Here is a 23822-nt window from a genome sequence, read left to right as displayed (position 1 = left end):
GCTCAGATAAAGATGATAGCGTGTGACGACGAGAGATCGGTCCAACTATATAAGGCCGCAATAGCTAAGGTGGGGGAGGTTTACCCGGAGCTAGGCTATTAGCGGTAGACAAAAAAGATATCCCATCCCGACTGAGGGCAAGCGTATGGATCCCGGCTACACCATCGCAGCCGGACCAGATAATGCTGCTCATAAGAGCCTGTAACCCGAATTTGCCAACTGGGGGATGGAGATTCGTCAGGGCCTTCGATGACCCCGCAGCGAAATCTGGTGTGAAGACGAAACGAGCCACAATGCAGATTCTGCTGCTTCTAATAAAGGGATCCGTAGAACCGCTAGCGAAAGTGGCGGAGAGATAAACCATGGATTCACAAAATTGAAGGTTATGACCTACAAGTCAGACGCCGATGCAGGAGAAAACTTGGCATCGGAATCGGAATGCGAAGTCGAGGAAGATCCAATGGAGTCCTCGAGTGAATTAAAGAACACTGACCAAGATGAGTGTACTTCAGGGTCTGAGCTTGCAGACAGACTCTCTAAACTTTACACTGAGAGTGAGCTTTTACGCGACTCTCAAGAAGACGCAGAGAAGACACTGATTAATGCGTCTTCTCCAAATTAATCTACACCACAGCTAACTAGCGTATTTAGCCCTAGTTAACCGCATGACTTCGTCCTCATTCAGGAGCCATGTGTTAATGGAGGGCGTATTTGCGGTCTGAAGACACCGTGATATAATTTATACGCGGATGGCTGCGTAGGTAAGGCTAGGACATGTATATTGGCTAGTAAAAAGCTTAATGTCTTTTTATTACACAGTTACAGTGGTAACGACACTACAGTAGTAAGCTTTGAGACGGCCGGAAAGAAATACCGGCTGGCATCATGCTACATGCCGTATGACGAGGTAGCAGTACCATCAATGCTGATCAAAGAGTTGATACGAGACACCGAAGCATCCAAGTGTTTGATTATACTTGGGTGCGACTTCAATGCACCCCACACACAATGGGGCAGCACGGACATCAATGAAAGGGGTGAGTTGCTCTTTAATTATTTAATAGGAAGTAAGCTTTTGTTATGCAACAAAGGTAGTACGCCAACATTTATAACCAAAAACCGACAGGAAGTATTAGATATAACACTTGTATCGGAAGAACTGGTGGATAAAATAACACATTGAAGGGTACTGGAGGAACATTCCTTCTCAGATCACCGCTACATTGAGTGTATAGTTGAAGAGAATGTTGTTAGGGAAGAGGAATTTAGCTAAAAAAGCGTATTCCTATGATTACAACATTTCAACCAGAAAACAAAGAGGACGTAGACATCCTCGTTAAACAGTTCACAGGTTCTTATCGTCCAGCACTAGAGGTGGCTTGTCCATTAACGAACAGTAGGGGAAGAATTAGGCCGCCTTGGTGGCCTCCCATACTCAAAAACATGCAGAAAGATTGCAGGAAGCAACTTAACACTTATTGCTTGATATTCGAGTTTACAACTTATTGCTTATAGCTTAATTGCTTTTTATACAGCAACACTCTAATTAGAACTGCTACTAAAACATTCTGGCAACTACGAATTCGCTGTCTAGTTGCTTTGGCAGTTTATCGTCGATTCAGATTTGTTCTGGTATTCGTATTCGCCACAATATATACATGCGCACTTATACATACATACGGGCGAATTTATACAAACATAAACTCCTAAGAACATCTAAAAAAAAAAAACCCATTGACTTTGGAAACAATTAAAAAAAAAATATTTAAACTTTAGGAAATCCAATAAATAATTAACCGGCGGAAATTTTGTTCTAATTAAAACAAAAAAAAAAGTTTTGACCATTATACACATATGCCATACGAGTATACGTACATTGCTTCAAAGTCCACATTGGCAAATATCCCGTAATACTCCTTGTTCTTTGGCAAACAAAAACAAGTAGGATTGCGTATATTCGTACATAATATATTCGAACACCCCTATTCTGTGCTAATTTATCAAGATAGACAATCTTCGCAAGCTTTTTGTATTCTGTGTCGAAAATAAAAATCTCTTATTTTGATAAATTGTTCAGATGTCAAATGCTCTCAACAGTACTATTTTCAAATAAAACATCTGATTGTGCATGGTTATGAAAATAAATTTTTTGCAATTGAAGATTTTTTGCTTTTGTTATTATTATTAAATGAAGATCAGAATTGTGAAAATAGGGATCGCGCGAGTTGTGTATAAAGACGGTATACAGTGCACCACATCGCATGATCCGCCAATACGTCGCCCAAACAGCAGACTCAGCATATTTTGAGCTTGCTAGAATGTGCGGTACAGCCGGACATAGCAGTATGCTCGAGCTGTCGATCTGATGCAATAGGCAGTTTTAATTGCTAAAGAGAAGAAACTAGTTGTGTTTTTAGTTCAGTGTTTGTTCCTGAAGATCCACAGTTACCATTCACAAATATAATATTATATAAAATTGGCGCAGTCGACGTTCCTCGTTCCAGTTCACAAATAAAACAGTTACAGTAATAGCGGAATCAGGTGCTGTGATTTGAAACTACAAAAAAATTTTATTTAATAATTATTTTAAATACCTGCATTGGAAGCCAAACACAAATTCTCCAATGCAGCAGCAAGCAATTCAACAACTTAACAGTAAACGCCAATTCAGTGAATCGTAATATAGCGAAGGCGCAGAAAAGTAAAAGCTTAATAGAACTTTTTCAAGAAGTAAATTTTTTGTGGAAAAATTAAAGAACTGAACACAATGGTTTTAAAAGTGATATATATAACATATAAAACAAAAAACCCAGTGTAACTGCAAGAGAAGAGTTTTATAATAAACCTACAACAACAGAACAGCAGCAGTAGAATCAAGCAACAGTAACAGTAAGGGCAATAACAAAAACTAACAGCAGTAGTTGTACGTGGAGAGCATTGACAATAGTAAAAGCGGCAAGTGATTGTTATAGATTCGAAGCATATTTACATTAAGCTTATATTAATTTATATTATGTTATTAAAATAATTTGAAGCATACTTTTACGAGAGGTTTAAAATACGAATTGTTAAATATAAAAGACACATTTATTTATTGTATTCTATTGTATCTATAAATAAAAATCTGTGAAGAGGGCTCAAAATATACAAGATTGTTTAGTAGCCATTACCCAATTGTTGCAAAAAAATGGCCAACAACGAAATATAACGACATGGACAGATATGAAAAATACAATCCACAATATAAGCCCATGCTTTTAACAACAAACAGAAATTTGCACTCATTTTCTCAAAATTCTAGAAATTTCAACAGTAACAGAAACCAGAATAATTAAAGAACAAAAAACTACAGGAGACAAAATGGTAGCGAGCTAAATAAATATTGATCTTTTTCAAAGTAGTTCAGGACAACATCTCTGTAATAATAGTTATTATTATTCACAAAATAGTTTGAGACGATACTCCCAAAGAAATAAAAACTTTTCAGGGCTAAATAATTATCACCGAAATAATCCCTACAGACGAACTAATTCAGGAAATTCAGGTCAAAATAATCAACATCGTAATAATAACGGTTACGGTAATTCAGCACGGCAACATATATAGAATGGACAAATTGTACAAAAACTTATATATTTTGTGATAATAGAAAACTCACCTGATTTTCAAAATTAAGGGATGGGCGTGGATATGATTCCGATGGTTCCGACATACACGGGCTCGCTGGTTGCTGAAGATTTGAAGGTAACGGAATACATAATGGCTGGGGACTACCCGTGGTGAAAGTGGGCACTCAACGCCCAAATGTTGAATTGGCGTTAAGCCAAGGCTTTGAATGCTTTTCACCCCAACCACGGCAGCCATACCAAATGGAGATAAAGCCTTTTCGTCGAATTCGGTCATCAGCTTTGAACATGGTTCTCCACCAGGGAGCCTTTGACTCATTTTTAAACGCCTTGCCCGCGTGCGCAAGTGGCTTTTCCATACACCAAACGTCTATGTATTAACACACATAAGAAAACACAATAATTGTAGAATATTACAATATTAACTAGTATTAAAAAAGTTACCTCTTTTCATTTTCCAGCATTCCGTGTTGGTCCTCTACATGAATTCACCTCATCTATCAGCTGCTGCCAACGTTCCTTCATCTGTTGAGGTGCCTTCGGGAAATATTTCCCCGTTCCCTTTTCTGTTTCTGTTTACATTATTTTGTACACCACACGTGTGGAGAAAAGCTCTGCTTTCTGAAGCTTTATATTTTATCAAGATTGCTACAGAATACCAAAAACTGTTTTACTTGATAAAAATCTTGAGATTTTGTATCAATTTTTCAAGTGCACAGAATAAGGGTGTAAGTCCACATTGGCATATATCCCGTAATATCCCTAGTCCTGTGCCAAGCAGGAGACCCTATAAAATATATACATAAGTGATCAGCATGATGAGCAGAGTTGATTTAGCCAAGTCCGTCTGTCTCTATGTATACGAACTTGTCCTTCAGTTTTTAAGCCATCGATCTGAAATTTTGCACCTGTCCTTTTCTAACTAAGAAGCTGCTCATCTTTCCTAACTAAGAAGCTGCATTTCTGCTGGAATCAAGCGCTTGTATGGAAAAGTTTTTCATTTGAAGTCTCTTCAAGAAATGGCATGGATTACTATTGTATTTAAAGCAATAATGTAATCTCCGAAGAACTTCTCCAGATCGGATGACTGCCATATTAACTGAATGATCGGAATAAAGTGCTTGCATGGAAAACGTTTTTATTATATAGGTATCTTTACGAAATTAAAATTAGTGGCAATCAACGAAAAACCAAAAATATCAAAATTACTGTCAAGATTCACATTTGTGTTTTCTGCTATGAGAGTAGTAGGCTAGAGGCGATAAAGAAGTGTTGATCACACCACCACTAGGGGCGTGACAATCGACAAAAAACACTTTGCAACTTTACGTGTCACTTTTTGGCGGCCATTAGTGCCGAAATAGGGTGACTTAGATGATACAAACTATTTGATTCCGGTAGACGTATATGTGCACTTTAAGTAGAGACATCAACATCCTATATAGGTTGCAGAGGGGGGTGGCAATCAACGAAAACCCAAAAATTTCAAAATTGCTGTCAACTTCCGCGATTGTGTTTCCTGATAATGAAGTATGTAGGCTGGGGGCGATAAGGCAATGTGAATCACCTAGAATACACCCAGGGTTTTCATAATCAATATCAACCACCCGCCTACCACCACCAGGTGCGTGGCAATCGACAACACTTTGTAACTTTACGTGTCACCCTTTGGCAGCCAGTAGCGCCTAAACAGGGGACTTCGATGATGCAAACTACTTGATTCCGGTAGCCGCACATGGGCACTTTAAGTGGAGACATCAACCTTTTATATGGATTGATCAGAAACCGCGTTTGTGTTTCCTGCTAATGAAGTAGAGGACACCTCATTACCATCAGCCATCCGCCTACCACCACCAGGGGCGTGGCAATCGACAAAAAAACCAAACAGCCTAGAAAGCTAGGCGGTAGAAGTGGATCTCGATGGGCACTTGAAATGAAAATACTCACCCTAGTCAGCAAGTTTAATGAGATGGAAATATTTCTCCGATAACAGAAGCCACTATTCATTATTCTGGAATTTTTAAGGGTGTTAGGTTAATGAAGGTTATCAAAATCCTCCGCTGAACCCTCCACGAGGGTGCCGACTGGGAATAGATACCACGGTTTCACGACGAGCTTGCAGCAGTTCGCCCCTGTTGTAGTAGTGAGGTATCTAGCCAAGGTGAGGCATCCTATCTGGGTGTTCGGTACTCTTCAATAGTGCAGCATCCAGAGGTCTTACCATGGTAGGAGGTGTGTAAAGGGCTGAATCAAGGTGTTATGCGACCCGTACCGAAGATCAACCTGGCTCCAAAAGATGAGCCAAAATAACAGTGACAATAAAAACAAAAAGGAGTCCGGACCTCCTTTAAAAAGGCCGGAGGGAGCGAGTTGTTCCCAGAGAAGAGCAGCGTTTCTCATGATCTCGACAACAGCCAAGGCGAGGACAGGAGCGAAGCTTGGTCCTGCAGCGAAGGCAAACCCCAAAGGTGCAGAAGCCAAGACTGGCGCCAGGAAAGCAGCAGCACTGGAGGCAGCCCATACCAACCCCTTTAGCCAAGGCTTGGCAGCTAAGCAGGGGAAGGAGGGAGCTGCCAAAAGTGATGCTACCAGGATTGGGTCAGCCAGAGAATGGTCTACGTTCAAGATTGACGACCCATCGAAAGCAAGGTATGCAGAGAAGCGACGCGCCGATGCAGGAGAAAACTTGGCATCGGAATCGGAATTCGAAGTCGAGGAAGATCCAATGGAGTCCTCGAGTGAATTAAAGAACACTGACCAAGATGAGTGTACTTCGGGGTCTGAGCTTGCAGACAGACTCTCTAAACTTTACACTGAGAGTGAGCTTTTACGCGACTCTCAAGAAGACGCAGAGAAGACACTGATTAATGCGTCTTCTCCAAATTAATCTACACCACAGCTAACTAGCGTATTTAGCCCTAGTTAACCGCATGACTTCGTCCTCATTCAGGAGCCATGTGTTAATGGAGGGCGTATTTGCGGTCGGAGGACACCGGTATATAATTTATACGCGGATGGCTGCGTAGGTAAGGCTAGAACATGTATATTGGCTAGTAAAAAGCTTAATGTCCTTTTATTACACAGTTACAGTGGTAACGACACTACAGTAGTAAGCTGGGAGACGGCCGGAAAGAAATACCGGCTGGCATCATGCTACATGCCGTATGACGAGGTAGCAGTACCATCGATGCTGATCAAAGAGCTGGTACGAGACACCGAAGCATCCAAGTGTTTGATTATACTTGGGTGCGACTTCAATGCACCCCACACACTATGGGGCAGCACGGACATCAATGAAAGGGGTGAGTTGCTCTTTAATTATTTAATAGGAAGTAAGCTTTTGTTATGCAACAAAGGTAGTACGCCAACATTTATAATCAGAAGCCGACAGGAAGTATTAGATATAACACTTGTATCGGAAGAACTGGTGGATAAAAAAAACACATTGGAGGGTACTGAAAGAACATTCCTTCTCAGATCACCGCTACATTGAGTGTATAATTGAAGAGAATGTAGTTAGGGAAGAGAAATTTAGGAATCATAGGAAAACGAACAGGCAGATGTACATGCAGGAGCGAGAAAAGCGTATTCCTATGATTCCATTAGTTCAACCAGAAAACAAAGAGGACCTAGACACCCTCGTTAAACAGTTCACAGGTTTTTGTCGTCACGCACTAGGGGTGGCTTGTCCATTAACGAACGGGAAGAATTAGGCCCCCTTGGTGGTCTCCCATACCTAAGAACATGCAGAAAGATTGCAGGAAGCAATTCAATTTTTCCAAATGATCCCAAAAAGATAGAGAGTGGGATAACTAGTATAACCTCCTACGGACATATAAAAAGGAGATAATAAAGGCAAAAATTAATTCGTGGAAATCTTTTTGTAATGACATTGAGAATACGGCAGAAGCGTTCCGACTTAGAAAAATAATGACACAGTCGAAACATAGCATCATATACGTTCAGAAGCCATACCACAGCTGGACGGTATCCAGTGAAGAGACGCTAGGCCTACCAATGGATACTCACTTCCCAAACAGTTCCGAGAACCACATAAGGGAGCATATACTGGAGAGTGAAGTGGTTTCAGAGTCCCCTCCGCTAGACATAGTGTCAGATAGTAATGTTTATTGGGCGATAGGCAGCTTCAAGCCTTATAAAACGCCGGGACCAAACGGATTATTCCCGGCTCAGTTACAGCAGTCCCTGAGCTACACAATAAACTGGTTAACAACCATACTTAAAGGGACACTGCTATCAAACTATATTCCCTCGATATGGAGGGAAGTCAAAGTGATATATATACCAAAGGCTGGCAAAAGCTCACACATTAATCCAAAGGAGTTTAGACCAATAAGTCTTTCATCATTTTTTCTAAAAACGCTGGAGAGACTAATAGAAATACATATAAGGGGCAAACTAAACCCAGGAAAAATGGCAAATTCGCAGCATGCGTACTCTAAGGGTAAATCCACAGAAACGGCATTAGGCTCAGTGGTAACAGAGATTGAAAAGTCTCTGGAAATAAAAGAATACACCCTCGTAGCCTTCCTAGACATAGAAAGTGCTTTTAATAACATCCAGTCGACGGCCATATTGAGCGCGCTTAAAGATCTGGACATCTCTGAGCCCCTCCGGAAATTAATTGAACTGATGCTCTTGGGCAGGTCAATTATTTCAACGTTGGGAGCTTCAACGATGCACAGATCTGTCCGAAGGGGTACACTCCAAGGCGGCGTGTTATCCCCACTTCTTGGGCACCAGGCTAACGATAGGAGATAAAGCAAGCTACTTGGGACTAATTTTGGACAGGAAGCTTTCTTGGAAACAAAACTTGGAAGCGAGGGTAAAGAAAGCAGCTACAGCGCTTAACACGTGTAAAATAATGGTGGGGCCCAGATGGTAACTGACGCCTCGGGTAGCTCACTGGCTGTACACAGCAATTGTAAGGCTGATAATGACTTATGGTATATTAATATAATAGCTTCTATACGGATGGTTTCAAACGGGATAACCGAGTAGGCGGCGGTGTCTTCTCGGCTAACCTAAATACCAAAATCGCCTTCCGGTTACCAGACCACTGCAGTGTCTTGCAAGCGGAGGTCACTGCAATTAAAGAAAGCCTTCTTGTACTGACAAGAAGGGTGATCACAACAAGAAATATATTTATATATACCGACATCTCTGATGTCTCATAGGATTTCGTCGAAGACAGTGAAAGAATGCCATTATCTTCTAGCGGATCTGTCATCCCATTTCACGGTAAATCTGCAATGGGTCCCAGGACACAGTGACATCCCCGGGAACTGTGTAGCAGATAAACTAGCCAGAACAGGCACCACCCTACAACTAGATCCTGGTAAGGAGGACATAAATATGCCTCTGGCTACTTGTAGATACTTAATCGACAAATATGTCATTAACATAGCCGAGTGTCAGTGGAATCAGTCCCTGACCAGCTCAACTAGCAGGCAAACGTGGCATGAATAGAATATGAGCCGTACATGCCGACTGTTAAAATTCAAGCGGAATGATATAAAAACTCTAATAGGTGTTCTTACAGGCCACTGTCTATTAGGAAGACATCCAAGTAGATTTGGCACGCCATATAACGACTATTGTAGAAGCTGTCAGAAAGTAGAAGAGGAGGAGACCATTAAACATCTTCTATGCGATTGCACAGCACTATATGCGATTGCACAGCACTATATAGAATCGGATCCATCGGTCGTGGGTTCCTTGACGTCTCGGAGGTTGCACGGATAAAACTTGTCTCACTGATAAAGTTCATCAAAAGCACGGAGTGGTTCAGAGAGGAGCCAATAGAGTGAGTCCCGGTGGTATCACAATGGGCCTCCTAAAGGCCTAGGTGTGTCGAATGACAGCCACTTTACCTACCTACTTACCTAGGTTAATGAAACAAGTAGTTGATGTTTTCCCTTGCATTTATAAAAAATCTATTAATTCACTTCCATGATATGAAATTAAAACTCAAATTTACTTTCAAAAACTGTACAAGTGGTTGAGCTACTTCCAAGGCAAAATTGACATTAAAATCACCGCTTAATTTCACTGACATAGTGTGCAAATCTTCTCCCAATTTTGCTGCACTAGAGGGAACATTTACCAATAATGCTCTATGTATGAATTTTATTACAAGGAGTTTTCCAAAGTAAATAGGACTTTTGAAAAAAAGATAGAAAAAATGGTTTTATTTGCAAAATCAATTAATTTTATTCAAAATAGTATCCTTCTGCTTTAATACAGCACGGTCCAAAAGAATATCGAACGAGTGTTTTAGCTCGTCGCCGGTATGGCCGCCAGTATGCCGGTGCAATCCTTTTGAATGGCCTTCACGTCTGTATAACGCTTTCCTTTCATCGGCAAATGCATTTTTCCGAAAAGGTGGAAGTCGCACGGTGCCATATCAGGTAAATACGGGGAGTGGTTGATTAGTAAAATGTGATTTTTGGCCAAATAATCGACCACAAGCGTCGATCGATGAGACGGCGCATTATCGTGCAACAAACGCCAACTTCCATCTTCGCGATATTTGAGCCGAACAAAACTCCAAGGTAGAATATCGTGTAAACGTTTTGGCCGGGTGGACAATACCCATGGAATCATAAAAACAATTCAGCATTGTCTTCACTTTTGACTTCTCGAGGCGCGATTTTTTGGGTTTCGGCTCATTTCTCATTTAAGTCCTCACGACCACTTTAAAAACATTGAAACCACTCGTGCACTCTGCTACGGGATAGGCAATCATCGCCATAAACTTGTTTCATCAATTGAAACGTTTCGGTAAAAGTTTTACCAATTTTAAAACAAAATTTAATGTTGGCTCTTTGTTCGAAGCTTATTTTCGCCCCGATGACAAAAACATACTGACACTTAAAACGCAATAACTTCACTTCCAATAGATGAAATGTCATGAAATTTACTGGAGGTCGATAAAGGATAGCAGGTTCTAAAGCACTAGACATATAGATGGCTTCACTAGAGTTTACTTTATTACTTTTTTACTGTTTACTTTGAAACGCACCTTGTATATCGTTAATTCTCTGGTTGGGAGTGATGTGGAGAGCAATCATTGCCACACTCTGTCCGCTTTCCATGACACATTAGGCCGCACAGATATCTCCAATTACAGCATCATTCACATCCAACCAGTTAATTTGTTGTAAATTCATATCAATATGTGGAGTGACAATATTTAAATAATAAAATATTCGCTCGTTGGGATACTGTGTCCGTCAAGTATACTGCGTGAGCCCGTAAGCTTAGGCAATTTAGAGAGAATAATGGGAGAATCAACATTAACATTAACAATAATGGAAGAGGAAGAAACATTTATAAAATAGGGTGCGTATTAATATAATATAAACGAAAACGATTCAAGCTAAAATATTTGATATTTATTCCAGATTTTTAAGAAAATTCGGAATAAAGAGCACAATAGACGCAATTGATTGCACGCTAGTGTAGCTTCACCATCAAATAATGTTCAACGTCCTCTTAATTTTGAAGGGGTGTTGTGGAATCCAAGACAGATTTGCGTAGTTGTCAGAGTTGCAAACCAATTCTGATTTTGAATGGTTTCACAGAATCTGATTGGATTTGCGTCTTTTCGTACATATGCAAAACCAGTATTTGAATCAGCTGTTTACTAATGTGACAAAACTTGCAAATGAATAAATTAGGAAGCGTTTTATAAATTTGAAATGCTGAATGAAGTCTACTAAAGTTTACAATGAGTTCCGCTATTTTAGCTTTTATTTTATTTGAAGAAAAAAAGCAACGAAAAAAATAAAAGGAATATATTAAAAGATCACAGTAATCCACTTGATGCACCAGGGGAGTCGCATGTGAAATTTGGCTTGTATTTACTTGTTAGTTTGTATACATGTTTACTTTACCGATTTATATCACATTATCGACTGAATAAAGACGCATTTGGGTGTTAAATTACGTTTATTACGTTTTGTAAATTCTTTTAAATATCTTGCTTTTTTCCATAAACTCGATAATTACGATAGTTTTTGTTTTATTCTTATCTATTCCCCAATAGAAATAACGATAAATTAAATTGTAACAATAATATATATTATTTTCTTACCTTACATTTCAAAACTGTCAGCAAAAAACCTCTTGCTTTGTTTCTGATAACAAAACCTATAAAAATGGTTTCCGTGACACCCAAAACCGATACAATTTCTGTTTCGAACGTCAAACCAATAATATCTGAATTCATGACACCTACTACATTTTTTTATGGGTTTCAATTCTGATTCCGACAACTATCAGATTCTACAACACTCCCGGATATTTAAATAGAAAGGGGTTCTACAGTATTAATGTCGAAGCAGTAAGTTTTGTTGTATATACACATGAGGCAGAGGCAATTTATTAATCTATAATTTTTCAGGTTTGCGATCATTGTTTATGTTTTTAAAATGAAAAATTTCCGGGTGCAACACATGACTCTGGGATTTGGGAAACTTCTGATCTTAGAGAACACCTCACATTGATATGTCTCAACAACACCAGAGAGAATCTGAACTTATTGGCGATCAAGGATACCTTCCCCTAAAGAGCAATAATACAACAAATTACACGAGTTTGCCAGAAACTGTATAGAGAGAGCGTTTGTTGTTTTAAAATCTGCTTCAGATGCTTGTTGAAGCATAGAGTTCTACATTATTCCCACGAATTTTCAGCTTTGTTTGTTAACACTTGCATACTATTGCATAACTTATCGACGAAAGCGGGCCAAATTTAGATGACGGGGTTGAAACGACTTTAATTCTCCAACCAACTAAGCACCACTAACCCTTCGCAGTACATACTCGAAGGTAAAAGAACGAAATCCAGATATATTTCTACGCTTTAGTTATTAAAGTTATCAGGAGTCGACCTAGAAATTTAAATATTTCACATTTGACTTTTGAAATACTAGCATTAATTTTTGTTATATACAATAAATTTTAATAATTTTAAATATAAGGAGTTGGGATAATTAAAAACCAACAGAACCAAAATTGTAATTTTAAAAAGTAAACAAAATCTGTTTGTAAACTAATCTATTGTGAACCATTGTTGTTTTTTCAATATTTATAAATTCCGTCATCGTATTAGTTAGGCCTTGGATGGATATCATCATGTCCTGATGATGCTGCTAACTCTTCTCTTCAGCAGCATTCCTTTTAGCTATGTCAGCTATCAAGCTGCTGATAAGCTTGTTCCTATTACATCGTGATATTTTTATTGATGAATCCTGAAAAAAAAAATGCAATTACAAATTTTACAAAAACTTATATATTTTGTCACAATAGAAAACTCATTTCAAAGTTAAATGATGGGAGTGGAGATGATGCCGATAGTTCCGACATACGCGGGCTCCCCGGTTGCTCCGGATTTGAGGGTAACGGATGGCATAATGACTGGGGACTACCCGTGGTGAAATTGGGCACTCAACACTCAAATGTTGATTTGGCTTTGAATGCCTTTTACCATGGCAGCCGAACCAAATGTAGGTAAAGCCTTTCTTCAAATTCGATCATCAGCTTCGAACATGGTTCTCCACCAGTGAGCTTTTGCCTCATTAGTAAGCGCCTTGCCCACTGCGTCTATGTATTAACACACATAAGCAAACACAATAATTGTCGAATATAACAATATTAACTAGTATGAAAAAATTTACCTCTTTCCATTTTCCAACACTCCGTGTTGGTCCTCTACAGGAATTCATCTTGTCTACTAGCTACTGCCAACGTTCCCTCAGCTGTTGAGGCGCCTTCGGGCTCAGCTGTTGAGACGCCTTTTTGTTCGTTCCATTTTCTGGGTGTGCCTGGCAAAATGCTACATATGCCTCCAGTAGCTCGCTCATGCTTCGACTTATACGCGAAATTAAAATTAAATTATATAATATATTATTTAAAATTAAATACTGAAATATTTATATGTGAATGCTTACGATACAGATTAATCCATTTTCTCGCGATATAATATAATTTCAGAAATCAGCTATTTCTGTTTCATTATTTTGTACACCACACGTGTGGAGAAAAGCTCTGCTATTTGAAGCTTTATATTTTATCAAGATTGCTACAGAATACTAAAAAATGTTTTACTTGATAAAAATCTTCAGATTTTTTATCAATTTGTCAAGTGCACAGAATAAGGGTGTAAGTTTACATTGGCGTATATCCCGTAATACCCCTTTTTCTTTGCTGAAAAAACCAAGCAGGAAAACCTATTAAATATATACATAAGTGATCAACATGATGAGCAGAGTTGATTTAGCCAAGTCCGTCTGCCTATATGTAAACGAACTAGTCCTTCAGTTTTTAAGCCATCGATCTGAAATTTTGCACCTTTCCTAACTAAGAAGCTGCTTATTCAACGGAACGGCCGATATCGGACAACTTTAGCATATAGCTGTCATACAAACTGAAAAAGCGAAGTCAAGTGCTTGTATTAAAAATTCTTTCATTTGACAAAGTGGCTTCAAGAAATTTGGCATGGATTACTATTTAAAGCAATAGTGCAATCTCTGAAAATCTTCTATAGATTGGATGACAATAGCATATATCTGCCATATTAACTGAATGATCGGAATAAAGTGCTTTCACCCGCCTACCACCACCAAGGGCATGGCAATCGACAAAAACACCAAACAGCCTAGAAAGCTAGGCGATAGAAGTGAAACTTCATGGATCTTGATATGGAATTGAAAAGAAAATACTCACCCTAGCCAGCATGTTTTATAAACCACTATTCATTATTATTTAATTTAAAAGGGTGTTAGGATAATAAAAAAAAAGATTCGTTTTCGCTTCCATTTATAAAAAGTCTATTCATTCACTTCCATACTTTTATGTTTAAAAAAAATTCCAATTGGTTTGTGGTATGAAAAATATGAAATGAAAACTTTGAAATTAATATTAAAATTAACAGTAACATTAAAATTAATTCGAATCTATCGCGTTTTCGTTTCTCCTTCCGTCCGACTGCCGCTCCACGTGATCCCACCTCTTTTCTTTTCGCTTTTTCGTTTCATTCGATACTGGAATTACAGCTAAACTAGCGCAATGAATTTTTACTATAAAACTGTTCCAATTTAACGTGTCACCTATGACGGTCATAAACGCCTAAACAGGGTGCCTTCGATGATGCAAACAACTTGATTCCGCTAGCTACATATGTGCACTTTAAGTAGAGACATCAACATCCTATATAGGGTGAACAGGGAGTGACAATCAATGAAAACCCAAAAACTTTATACATTTACTACTTATATGAAAGAAGTAATATTATATATTATATTTTCCTATATATGCTAAGTATATAAAGTCCTACTAGAAATAAATTGTATAAAGTCAAAAAAGTGATAAATTTTCAATATTAAATGTATATAAAGTCCTACAAGTAATACATTTTCATATAAGTATTAAATATAAAGTCATACAAGTAATAAATTTTCCAAAAAAAAAAAAACAATTGTAAAAATACGGTTGATGGTATTAGTTTTTTTACGATCATGACGATCTTTTAAAATCATATAAATTACCCACGGATATATGATGCTTTAAATTTAAAATGGGTTTAAATAGTTTTTCCATATATTTTCGGGTTGGTGAGGTTTACATGGCAGCAAACATTTATAACAAATCTGCTCAGATTTACATATACTGAAATAATATCAAAATTAGTATTTGCATGAAATAAGACATTTACTACTTATATGAAAAAAGCAAAAAAATGTTCATGCTGAGTATATAAAGTCAAAGAAGTAATAAATTTTTAAATAGATGCTAAGTATATAAAGTCCTACAAGAAATAAATTTTCATATAAATATTATTTGTATAAATTCAAAGATGTAATAAATTTTTATATAAGTACTAGCTGACCCGGCGAACTTCATACCGGCATATCGTAGCTTTGATGCACTACTTTATATTGTGTAGCTGACAGCTGTCCTATCTTAGGTATGAGTACCTATTCAATTTAGACTGGAATCTATAATATCCTCCATATAAAAATGAACCCCTATTTCCCTGGTCTCGCCATAACTGAGAATGCCTTTACTAATTTCATAATTTATTAATATTATGTAGTCATCAAAAGTTACCAAAAATCGATATAATGCTGTGAACTTAGTGTTATTAACAAACACTTATTAGCAAACAACAAACTTCTTAGTCCTTTAAACAAAACAAACTTTATCAAAAACTTAATAAAATTATTGTTAGCGCTATGTCAAGTTATGTGTGTCAGATTACCAAAGATTACTATATAAACAGAATTTAATAAGTAACCACATTTCCGAACAATCGATGCTCTTTTAATATAGTCTATGCCTGTATATAACGATGACATTCATTAGGCGCGTTTTTTAAAATATGCTAAATGAAATGTATTTTTTCATTCTTTCTGAGACATTTTCCTTTTTTATACTATAGATTAATTTTATTAAGTCAAAGAAGTAGTACATTTTCATATTATATAAATGCTAAGTATATAAAGTCCTACAAGTCATAAATTTTCATATAATTATTAAAATAAAGTCATACAAGTAATACATTTTCAAAAATAGACAATTGTAAAAATACTTTTGATGTTATTAGTTTTCTTGTGACCATGACGTAATCATATAAATTACCCACGTAATTTTTCCATATATTTTCGGGTTGGTGAGGTTTACGTGGCAGTAAACATTTATAACAAATCTGCTCAGAATAATATCAAAATTAGTATTTGCATGAAATAAGACATTTACTACTTATATGAAAAAAGCAAAAAAATGTTCTTGCTGAGTATATAAAATCAAAGAAGTAATAAATGTTTAAATAGATGCTTAGTATATAAAGTCCTACAAGAAATAAATTTTCATATAAGTATTAAATAAAAAGTCATAGAATTAATACATTTTCATATAATTGCTAAGTATATAAAATCCTACAAGTAATTAATTTTCATATAAATATTAGTTATATAAATTCAAAGAAGGTATGAATTTTTATCTAAGTATTAATTGTATAAAGTCAAAGAATTAATAAAAACTTTCAAATAAATTCTAAGTATATAAAATGAAAAAAGTAATAAAGTTTCATAAAAATATTAATTGCATAAAGTCAAAGAAGTATTAAATTTTCACATAAATGCTATGTATATAAAGTCCTACAAACAATATATTTTCAAATATATATTAATTGTATAAAGTCATAAAAGCAATAAATTTTCATACAATATAAGTATTAATTTAATAAAGTCAAAGAAGTAATAAATTTTAATATACATGCCTACAAGTAATAAATTTTCATATAAAGTCATAGAAGCAATAAATTTTCATACAATAAAAGTATTAATTTTATAAAGTCAAAGAAGTAATAAATTTTTATATAAATGCTAAGTATATAAATTCCTACAAGTATTAAATTTTCATATAAACATTAATTGTACAGTATAAAGTCGAAGAAATAAAAAATTTTCATATACGTATTACATGTAAAGTCGAAATGGTAATAAATTTTCATATAAATGCTAAGTATATTAAATCAAAGAAGTAAAACATTTTCATATTAGTATTACATATAAAGTCAAAAAAGTTATAAATTTTCATATAACTATTAATTTTATAAAGTCAAAGACGTAATCAATTTTCATATAAGTATTAATTGTATAAAGTCAAAGAAGTAATAGAAACTTTCAAATAAATGCTAAGTATATAAAATCAAAGAACTAATAAATTTTCATAAAAGTAATAATTGTATAAAGTCAAAGAATTATTAAAAACTTTCAAATAAATGTATATAATAAAAAGTATATAAAATCAAAGAAGTAATAAATTTTCATAAAAATATTAATTGCATAAAGTCAAAGAAGTATTAAATTTTCACATAAATGCTATGTATATAAAGCCCTACAGACAATAAATTTTCAAATAAATATTAATTTTATTAAGTCATAGAAGCAACAAATTTTCATAAAATATAAGTATTAATTTTAAAAATTTAAAGAAGTAATAAATTTTTATATAAAAGCTAAGCATATAAATTCCTATAAGTATTAAATTTTCATATAAACATTAATTGTACAATATAACATGTAAAGTCGAAGAGGTAATAAATTTTCATATAAATGCTAAGTATATTAAATCAAAGAAGTAAAACATTTTCATATTAGTATTACATATAAAGTCAAAAAAGTTATAAATTTTCATATAACTATTAATTTTATAAAGTCAAAGACGTAATCAATTTTCATATAAGTATTAATTGTATAAAGTCAAAGAAGTAATAGAAACTTTCAAATAAATGCTAAGTATATAAAATCAAAGAACTAATAAATTTTCATAAAAGTAATTATTGTATAAAGTCAAAGAATTATTAAAAACTTTCAAATAAATGTATATAATAAAAAGTATATAAAATCAAAGAAGTAATAAATTTTCATAAAAATATTAATTGCATAAAGTCAAAGAAGTTATAAATTTTCATATAACTATTAACTTTATAAAGTCAAAGACGTAATAAATTTTCATATAAATGCTAAGTATGTAAAGTCATACAAGTAATAAATTTTCATATAGGTATTAATTGTATAAAGTATAAGAAGTAATAAATTTTCATAAAAGTATTAATTGTATAGAGTCAAAGAAGTAATAAATTTTCATATAAATGCTAAGTATAGAAAGTCCTATAAGTAATCTATTTTCATATAAGTATTAAGTATAAAGTCATACAAGTAATAAAATTTCAAAAGCAAAAATAATTGTAAAAATACTTTTGATGTTAATAGTTGTCTTATGACCATGATGATCTTTGAAAATCATATAAATTTCCCACGTATATATGAGTTTTTAAATTTTAAATAGGTTGAAATAATTTTTTTTATATATTTTCGTATAAATATTAATTTTACGAAGTCAAAGAAATAATAAATTTTGACTTAAATGCTAAGTATATAAAGACCTACAAATAATAAATTTTCATATAAAGGCTAAGTATAATATTAATTGTGTAAAGTTGAATAAATAAAATATTGTCTTATAAGTATTAAATGTAAAGTCAAAGAAGAAATACATTTTCATATAAATGCTAAGTATATAAAATCAAAGAAGTAATAAATTTTCATGTATGTATTAAATTTTCATATAAGTATTTATTGTATAAAGTCATAGAAGTATATAAGTATTATATTTAAAGTCAAAGGAGTAATAAATTTTTATATAAATGTTAAGTATATAAAGTCCTACAAGTAATTAATTTCAAATAAATTAATAAATATAAAGTCAAAGAAGTAATAAATTTAAGTATTAATTGTATAAAGTCATAGAAGTAACAAATTTTCATATAAATGCTTAGTATATAAAGTCCTTCAAGTAATAAATTTTCATAAAAGTATTATTTCAGTATATGTTAATTTGAGCAGTTTTGTTATGTGTTTTCTGCAAAGTAAAGCTCACCAACCTGAATATATATGGAACAATTATTTTAACACATATAAAATTTAAAAACTCATATTTATGTGAGTACCTTTAAATGATTTTTAAAAATTTTCATGGTCATACTACAACTAATAACATCAAAAGTATTTTTATAATAGTTTTTTTTTTTTTTAAATTTATTACTTGTGTGACTTTATATTTAATATTTATATATATATTTTTTCTGTGCGTGTGTATGCCCTCCTAGACGAGTTTAAGGGGCGTCGAGGATGGTTTAGATTCACAATTCGACCAACTGGATAATGTTTTAATAATTCATTTATTAATTTTTTAAATTGTTGTTGTTACATAAGCAGTAGCGAAGCTATTTGGCGCATTTTCACGCTTCCTATACATGAAAGGGATCCTGCTGTTTTACATTTGGCATCTTAAAACGGACAGCGGGTTTACTTTACAACACAGACTGCACTACAACAAGCTTTAACGGCTCCAAAAACAACTCTTACTGAATTTTTCAACCTTTGTGTCAGACAAGGTGTTATTGATCGATTCGCGAGGACATTAATGTATACAGATGTTTCTAAATTTTTACGTGGAATAAACAATCAAACAATTGGGAACCACGGAAGCGAGGCATATTTTAGGTCGATTATATACAGTTCATCCTAAGCAACGCGAATGTTTTTTTTGCGTTTGTTATTGGTTAACGTTTCTACGGATAGCCAAGCGGCCTTGAAATCGCTCAAGTCTCCTATGGTCTCATCAAAGAGAGTGAAAGAATGTCTTGATCTATTAGAGGCGATATCCCTGGTAACTGCGAAGCAGATGAACTAGCCAGAACAGGCATCACTTTACAATTAACCCCTGGAAAGAAAGGTATTTTTATGCCTCTGGCAACTAGCAAACACTTAATCAGCGAACATGCCATAAATATAGCAGAGCCTCGGTGGAGAAAATCAATAACCTGCTCAACCAGCAGACTAACGTGGCAGGGATGGAGCGTGAGTCGTAAAAACCGACTATTAAAGTTCAAAAGGAATGATATAAGATACCCCTACCATTGTTGGTACCCCTCTGATAGAGGCACCAACAGGTCACTGTCTAATTGGTAGACATGCCATCAGGCTAGGAGTACCTTACAACGGCTATTGTAGAAGCTACAAAGACGTAGAAGAAGAGGAGACTGTAAACATCTTCTATGCGAATGTAAAGCTCTATACAGGAAAATAATCGCAACTATCAGACGTGGATTCCTTGACGACGTCTTAGAAGTTGCTAATATAAAATTATTTATACTGATGAGCTTCATCAGGAGCACAGGTTGGTTCAGAGAGGAGACGATAGAGTGAGGAAACATTAGTTCCGGTGGTATCACAATGGGCCTCCTATAGGCCTAGGTGCGTCGTTAGACAGCCACTCTACCTACCTACCTATCTACCTACCTGGTTAACGTTCCTGGACCTACATCTTTCCGATATTTGCGAAAAGTCAATGGTACTTTATACGACACTTTCTTCGATGCGTGTTGTGAGTTAAATTTGTTGGAAGATGATAACTATTGGGGCCTCACACTTGCAGATGCAGCACTGAGTTCATCAACAAATTTTCAATAATATTTACAACGCATTTTCCGTCTGAAGCATCTGCTTTGTGGGACAAATATAAAGACTCAATGAGTGAGGATATTTTACATCTGAATAGAATTACTAATCAAAATCAAAATATTGAATTCTGCGCAGAAATATATAATGAGAGTCATTATAATAATAAAGGATATTTGTATTCTTATTTCGCATATGCCGCTCATCCATATCGGCATGTCAACGCCGAACCGCCCAGCAGTAGATACCATCAACAGCGATGTTCAACGGGAGCACAACTTCGATAGAACTTCTTTGGTTACTTTAGTTGCCAATAATAAACGATTGCTCACTGCTGAGCAACGAAATGTGTATGATCAATTAATTGCAGCGCAACAAGGTGAATTATTTTTTCTGGATGCTCCAGGTGGTACTGGTAAAACATTCCTAATCTCATTGATACTTGCGCGCATCCGATCACAAAATAATATTGCATTGGCTATTGCCTCTTCAGGAATCGCAGCAACGTTACTTGATGGTAGACGGACGGCGCATTCAGCGCTTAAATTACCTTCGAATATTCACACAAATCCCGAAGCAATGTGTAACATTAAGTAGCATTCAGGCATGGCTCAAGTTTTGAGAAAATGCAAAATTATTATCTGGGATGAATGTACCGTGGCCCACAGGCATTCGCTTGAAGCTCTCGACAGGTCCCTGAAAGATACAAGGATAATAATAGGCTTTTCGGTGGTGCTCTATTGTTGCTGTCTGGTGATTTCAGACAAACATTACCAGTCATTCCACGACCAGAAATATGCAGATGTCATAAACGCATGTTTAAAAGAATCTCATATATCGCGAAGTTTCAGCATAATATATTGTATATACTTACTATTAATATGCGCGTTCAACTTTAAAACAATCCAATAGCGTCAAGATTCCCTGAACAATTGTTGGATATTGGCAACGGTAAAAGTGAATTGTCTGCAGATACACAATATATTGGACTTCCAGAAGATTTTTGCAACATGGGGGATACGAAAGATAAGTTAATAAACAGTATCTTTCCAGATTTGAGACATAATTATACTAATCATGAATGGCTACGAGAGCGAACAATTTTAGCTGCGAAAAATTTAGATGTTGATGCTGTTTAAATGAGATAAGCCTCCCCTACACATACATACCACTCTACTCGGTAAAAACTGGCGCACCCTAGTATAACCCACTAAAATACACCACACTCATACATCACCACACTGGACAACACAACACATCACAGCGTCGCGCCTGTACACCACCTCAGCAAACAAAAAGGATGGTCTCCGCAGCAGATACACCTCATTCGACAAAATAGCGATCCTGCGCATAACTCATATCATCTTTCGAAAAACCACATTTGAAAAGACTCGCTTATCGTCTACGGCCATGAGCGCCACCTCACTCCTTTCGTTTTCGTTCCGCCACGCCGACTTTCAACGATCCAATTTAATTATATTGTCAAACTCTTTTGTGTAAATAATAAAACTTTGTATACGTATACGAAAAACAACGCTTTTATTTAAATTATTCACGCGATTGTAAATGCAGTGTTAATATCTAGGTGGTGTTCACCAAAATAGTACATACACATTCAAACAAGGTCCTTCGAGCCTTACTGAAAGGCACCTCCGGATTTCTATAAATAAAATAAATTAAAAAAAAAAAAAAATTTGGAGAAATATAAACAAATAATTATATGAAATCTATATATATAAAACAAAGTCGGGTTTGTTACAAGACTTATAACTCGAGATTGGCTAGACCAATTTTCATGGTTTTTGGGTCGTTGGATTTGTCCCCGCCCCGAATAGCAGAATACAACTTAAAAATAATGAAAACTTAACGAAAAAAAAGTTATAAAAAATTAATAATTTTCCTTAAAAGTTACTTTTTTTCGTACCTGCCAAAGGATTGTTGTCCATCATGTCAAAAGCTATAAGTAATGGTTAATATGCGTTCAAAAATAATGTCTGTGATTTTTTAAAGATTTATTACCAAGGCTAAAAAATACACTGTCCAAAGTAGTAGTCTATGATATAAATTTTTGTATTTCCGAAATAATTTCTAAAATTTAGTTTATAGGTTAACGAAAACGGAAATGTCTTTTTATGTTGTCTATGATTTTTTATTATAGATTTATTACCAAGGTTGAAAAATTCACTATCCAAAGTAGTAGTCTATTATCTAAACTATTGTCTCTGTCTCGAAAGTTCAGGTACTCTTTAAATTTGTTTGCAGAAACGAGGCTTGCCGTATGAACACATTCTTATTTGGTTAGTCGAAAGAATTCGGCCAGATCAAATAGATAACATCAAATGTGAAGATATTCCTAATCCTGAAACCGACCCAGACCTACATGATGTTGTAATCAAGAATATGATTCATGCGCGGTGTTGCACCATCAACCGCCAATCACCGTGCATGGTCAACGGCAAGTGCTTCAAACGGTATCCTCGAAAAATGACGGCAGGGACCATCACAGGCAACGATGGTTATCCACTGTATAAGCGTCAATCGCCGGATGATAATGGTACAACTATCACAACTAAAGTGAAAGAAAATGATTTTGTAGTCGACAACAATTGGGTTGTTCCATATTCGCCACTTCTTTCCAAAACATTCAAGGCACATTTTAATGTTGAGTATCGCAATTCGTCAAGTCAATTAAATACATTTGCAAATATGTCACCAAAGGCAGCGATATGGCGGTTTTTGGTGTCCAAACATCCAATACCAACGATGAAATTACGCGCTATCAAGTCGGTAGATATGTGAACTGCAATGAAGACATTTGGCGTATATTCTCATTCGCTATTAACGAACGTCATCCCTCTGTTACACATTTGGCGGTTGCATCTAGAGAACAGTCAGAGAGTTTATTTCACAACGTCGAATGCTGAAATTAGTATTTGTATGACTTTATACATTTAGTACTTTTATGAAAGAAGTAATAAATTTTCATATAAATGCTAAGTATATAAAGTCAAAGAAGAAGTAAATTTTCATACTCTTCTCGCACAAATTAAAGAAACAAAAAAAATTTGCAAATTTTTTGCCAATTTTCAACACGCTGTATTTCAGTGAGAAATGGTCGTACAGGAAATAAAAATAAACATAGC

The 23822-nt window shown here is 35.2% G+C and overlaps 1 long non-coding RNA gene across 2 annotated transcripts; it reads left to right on the top strand.

The window, feature by feature from the left end:
* The first annotated feature begins 1736 nt into the window (after positions 1-1736).
* On the top strand, positions 1737-12708 carry LOC138858031 (uncharacterized). 2 transcript variants are annotated; one of them, XR_011397320.1, is made up of 4 exons: positions 1737-6652; positions 6711-6928; positions 11767-11994; positions 12055-12708. It is a non-coding gene; the product is annotated as an uncharacterized lncRNA (long non-coding RNA). The 2 variants fall into 2 exon arrangements; XR_011397321.1 differs by lacking the exons at positions 1737-6652; positions 6711-6928 and adding an exon at positions 9460-10991 and having other exon boundaries at positions 11054-11994.
* The last annotated feature ends 11114 nt before the right edge of the window (positions 12709-23822 follow it).

Source organism: Bactrocera oleae, chromosome X (assembly GCF_042242935.1).
Source record: "Bactrocera oleae isolate idBacOlea1 chromosome X, idBacOlea1, whole genome shotgun sequence".
In the NCBI taxonomy this organism is placed as follows: Eukaryota; Metazoa; Arthropoda; class Insecta; order Diptera; family Tephritidae; genus Bactrocera; species Bactrocera oleae.
Note: the sequence above shows the minus strand (reverse complement) of the source record. Positions and strands in the feature narration are given on the sequence as shown.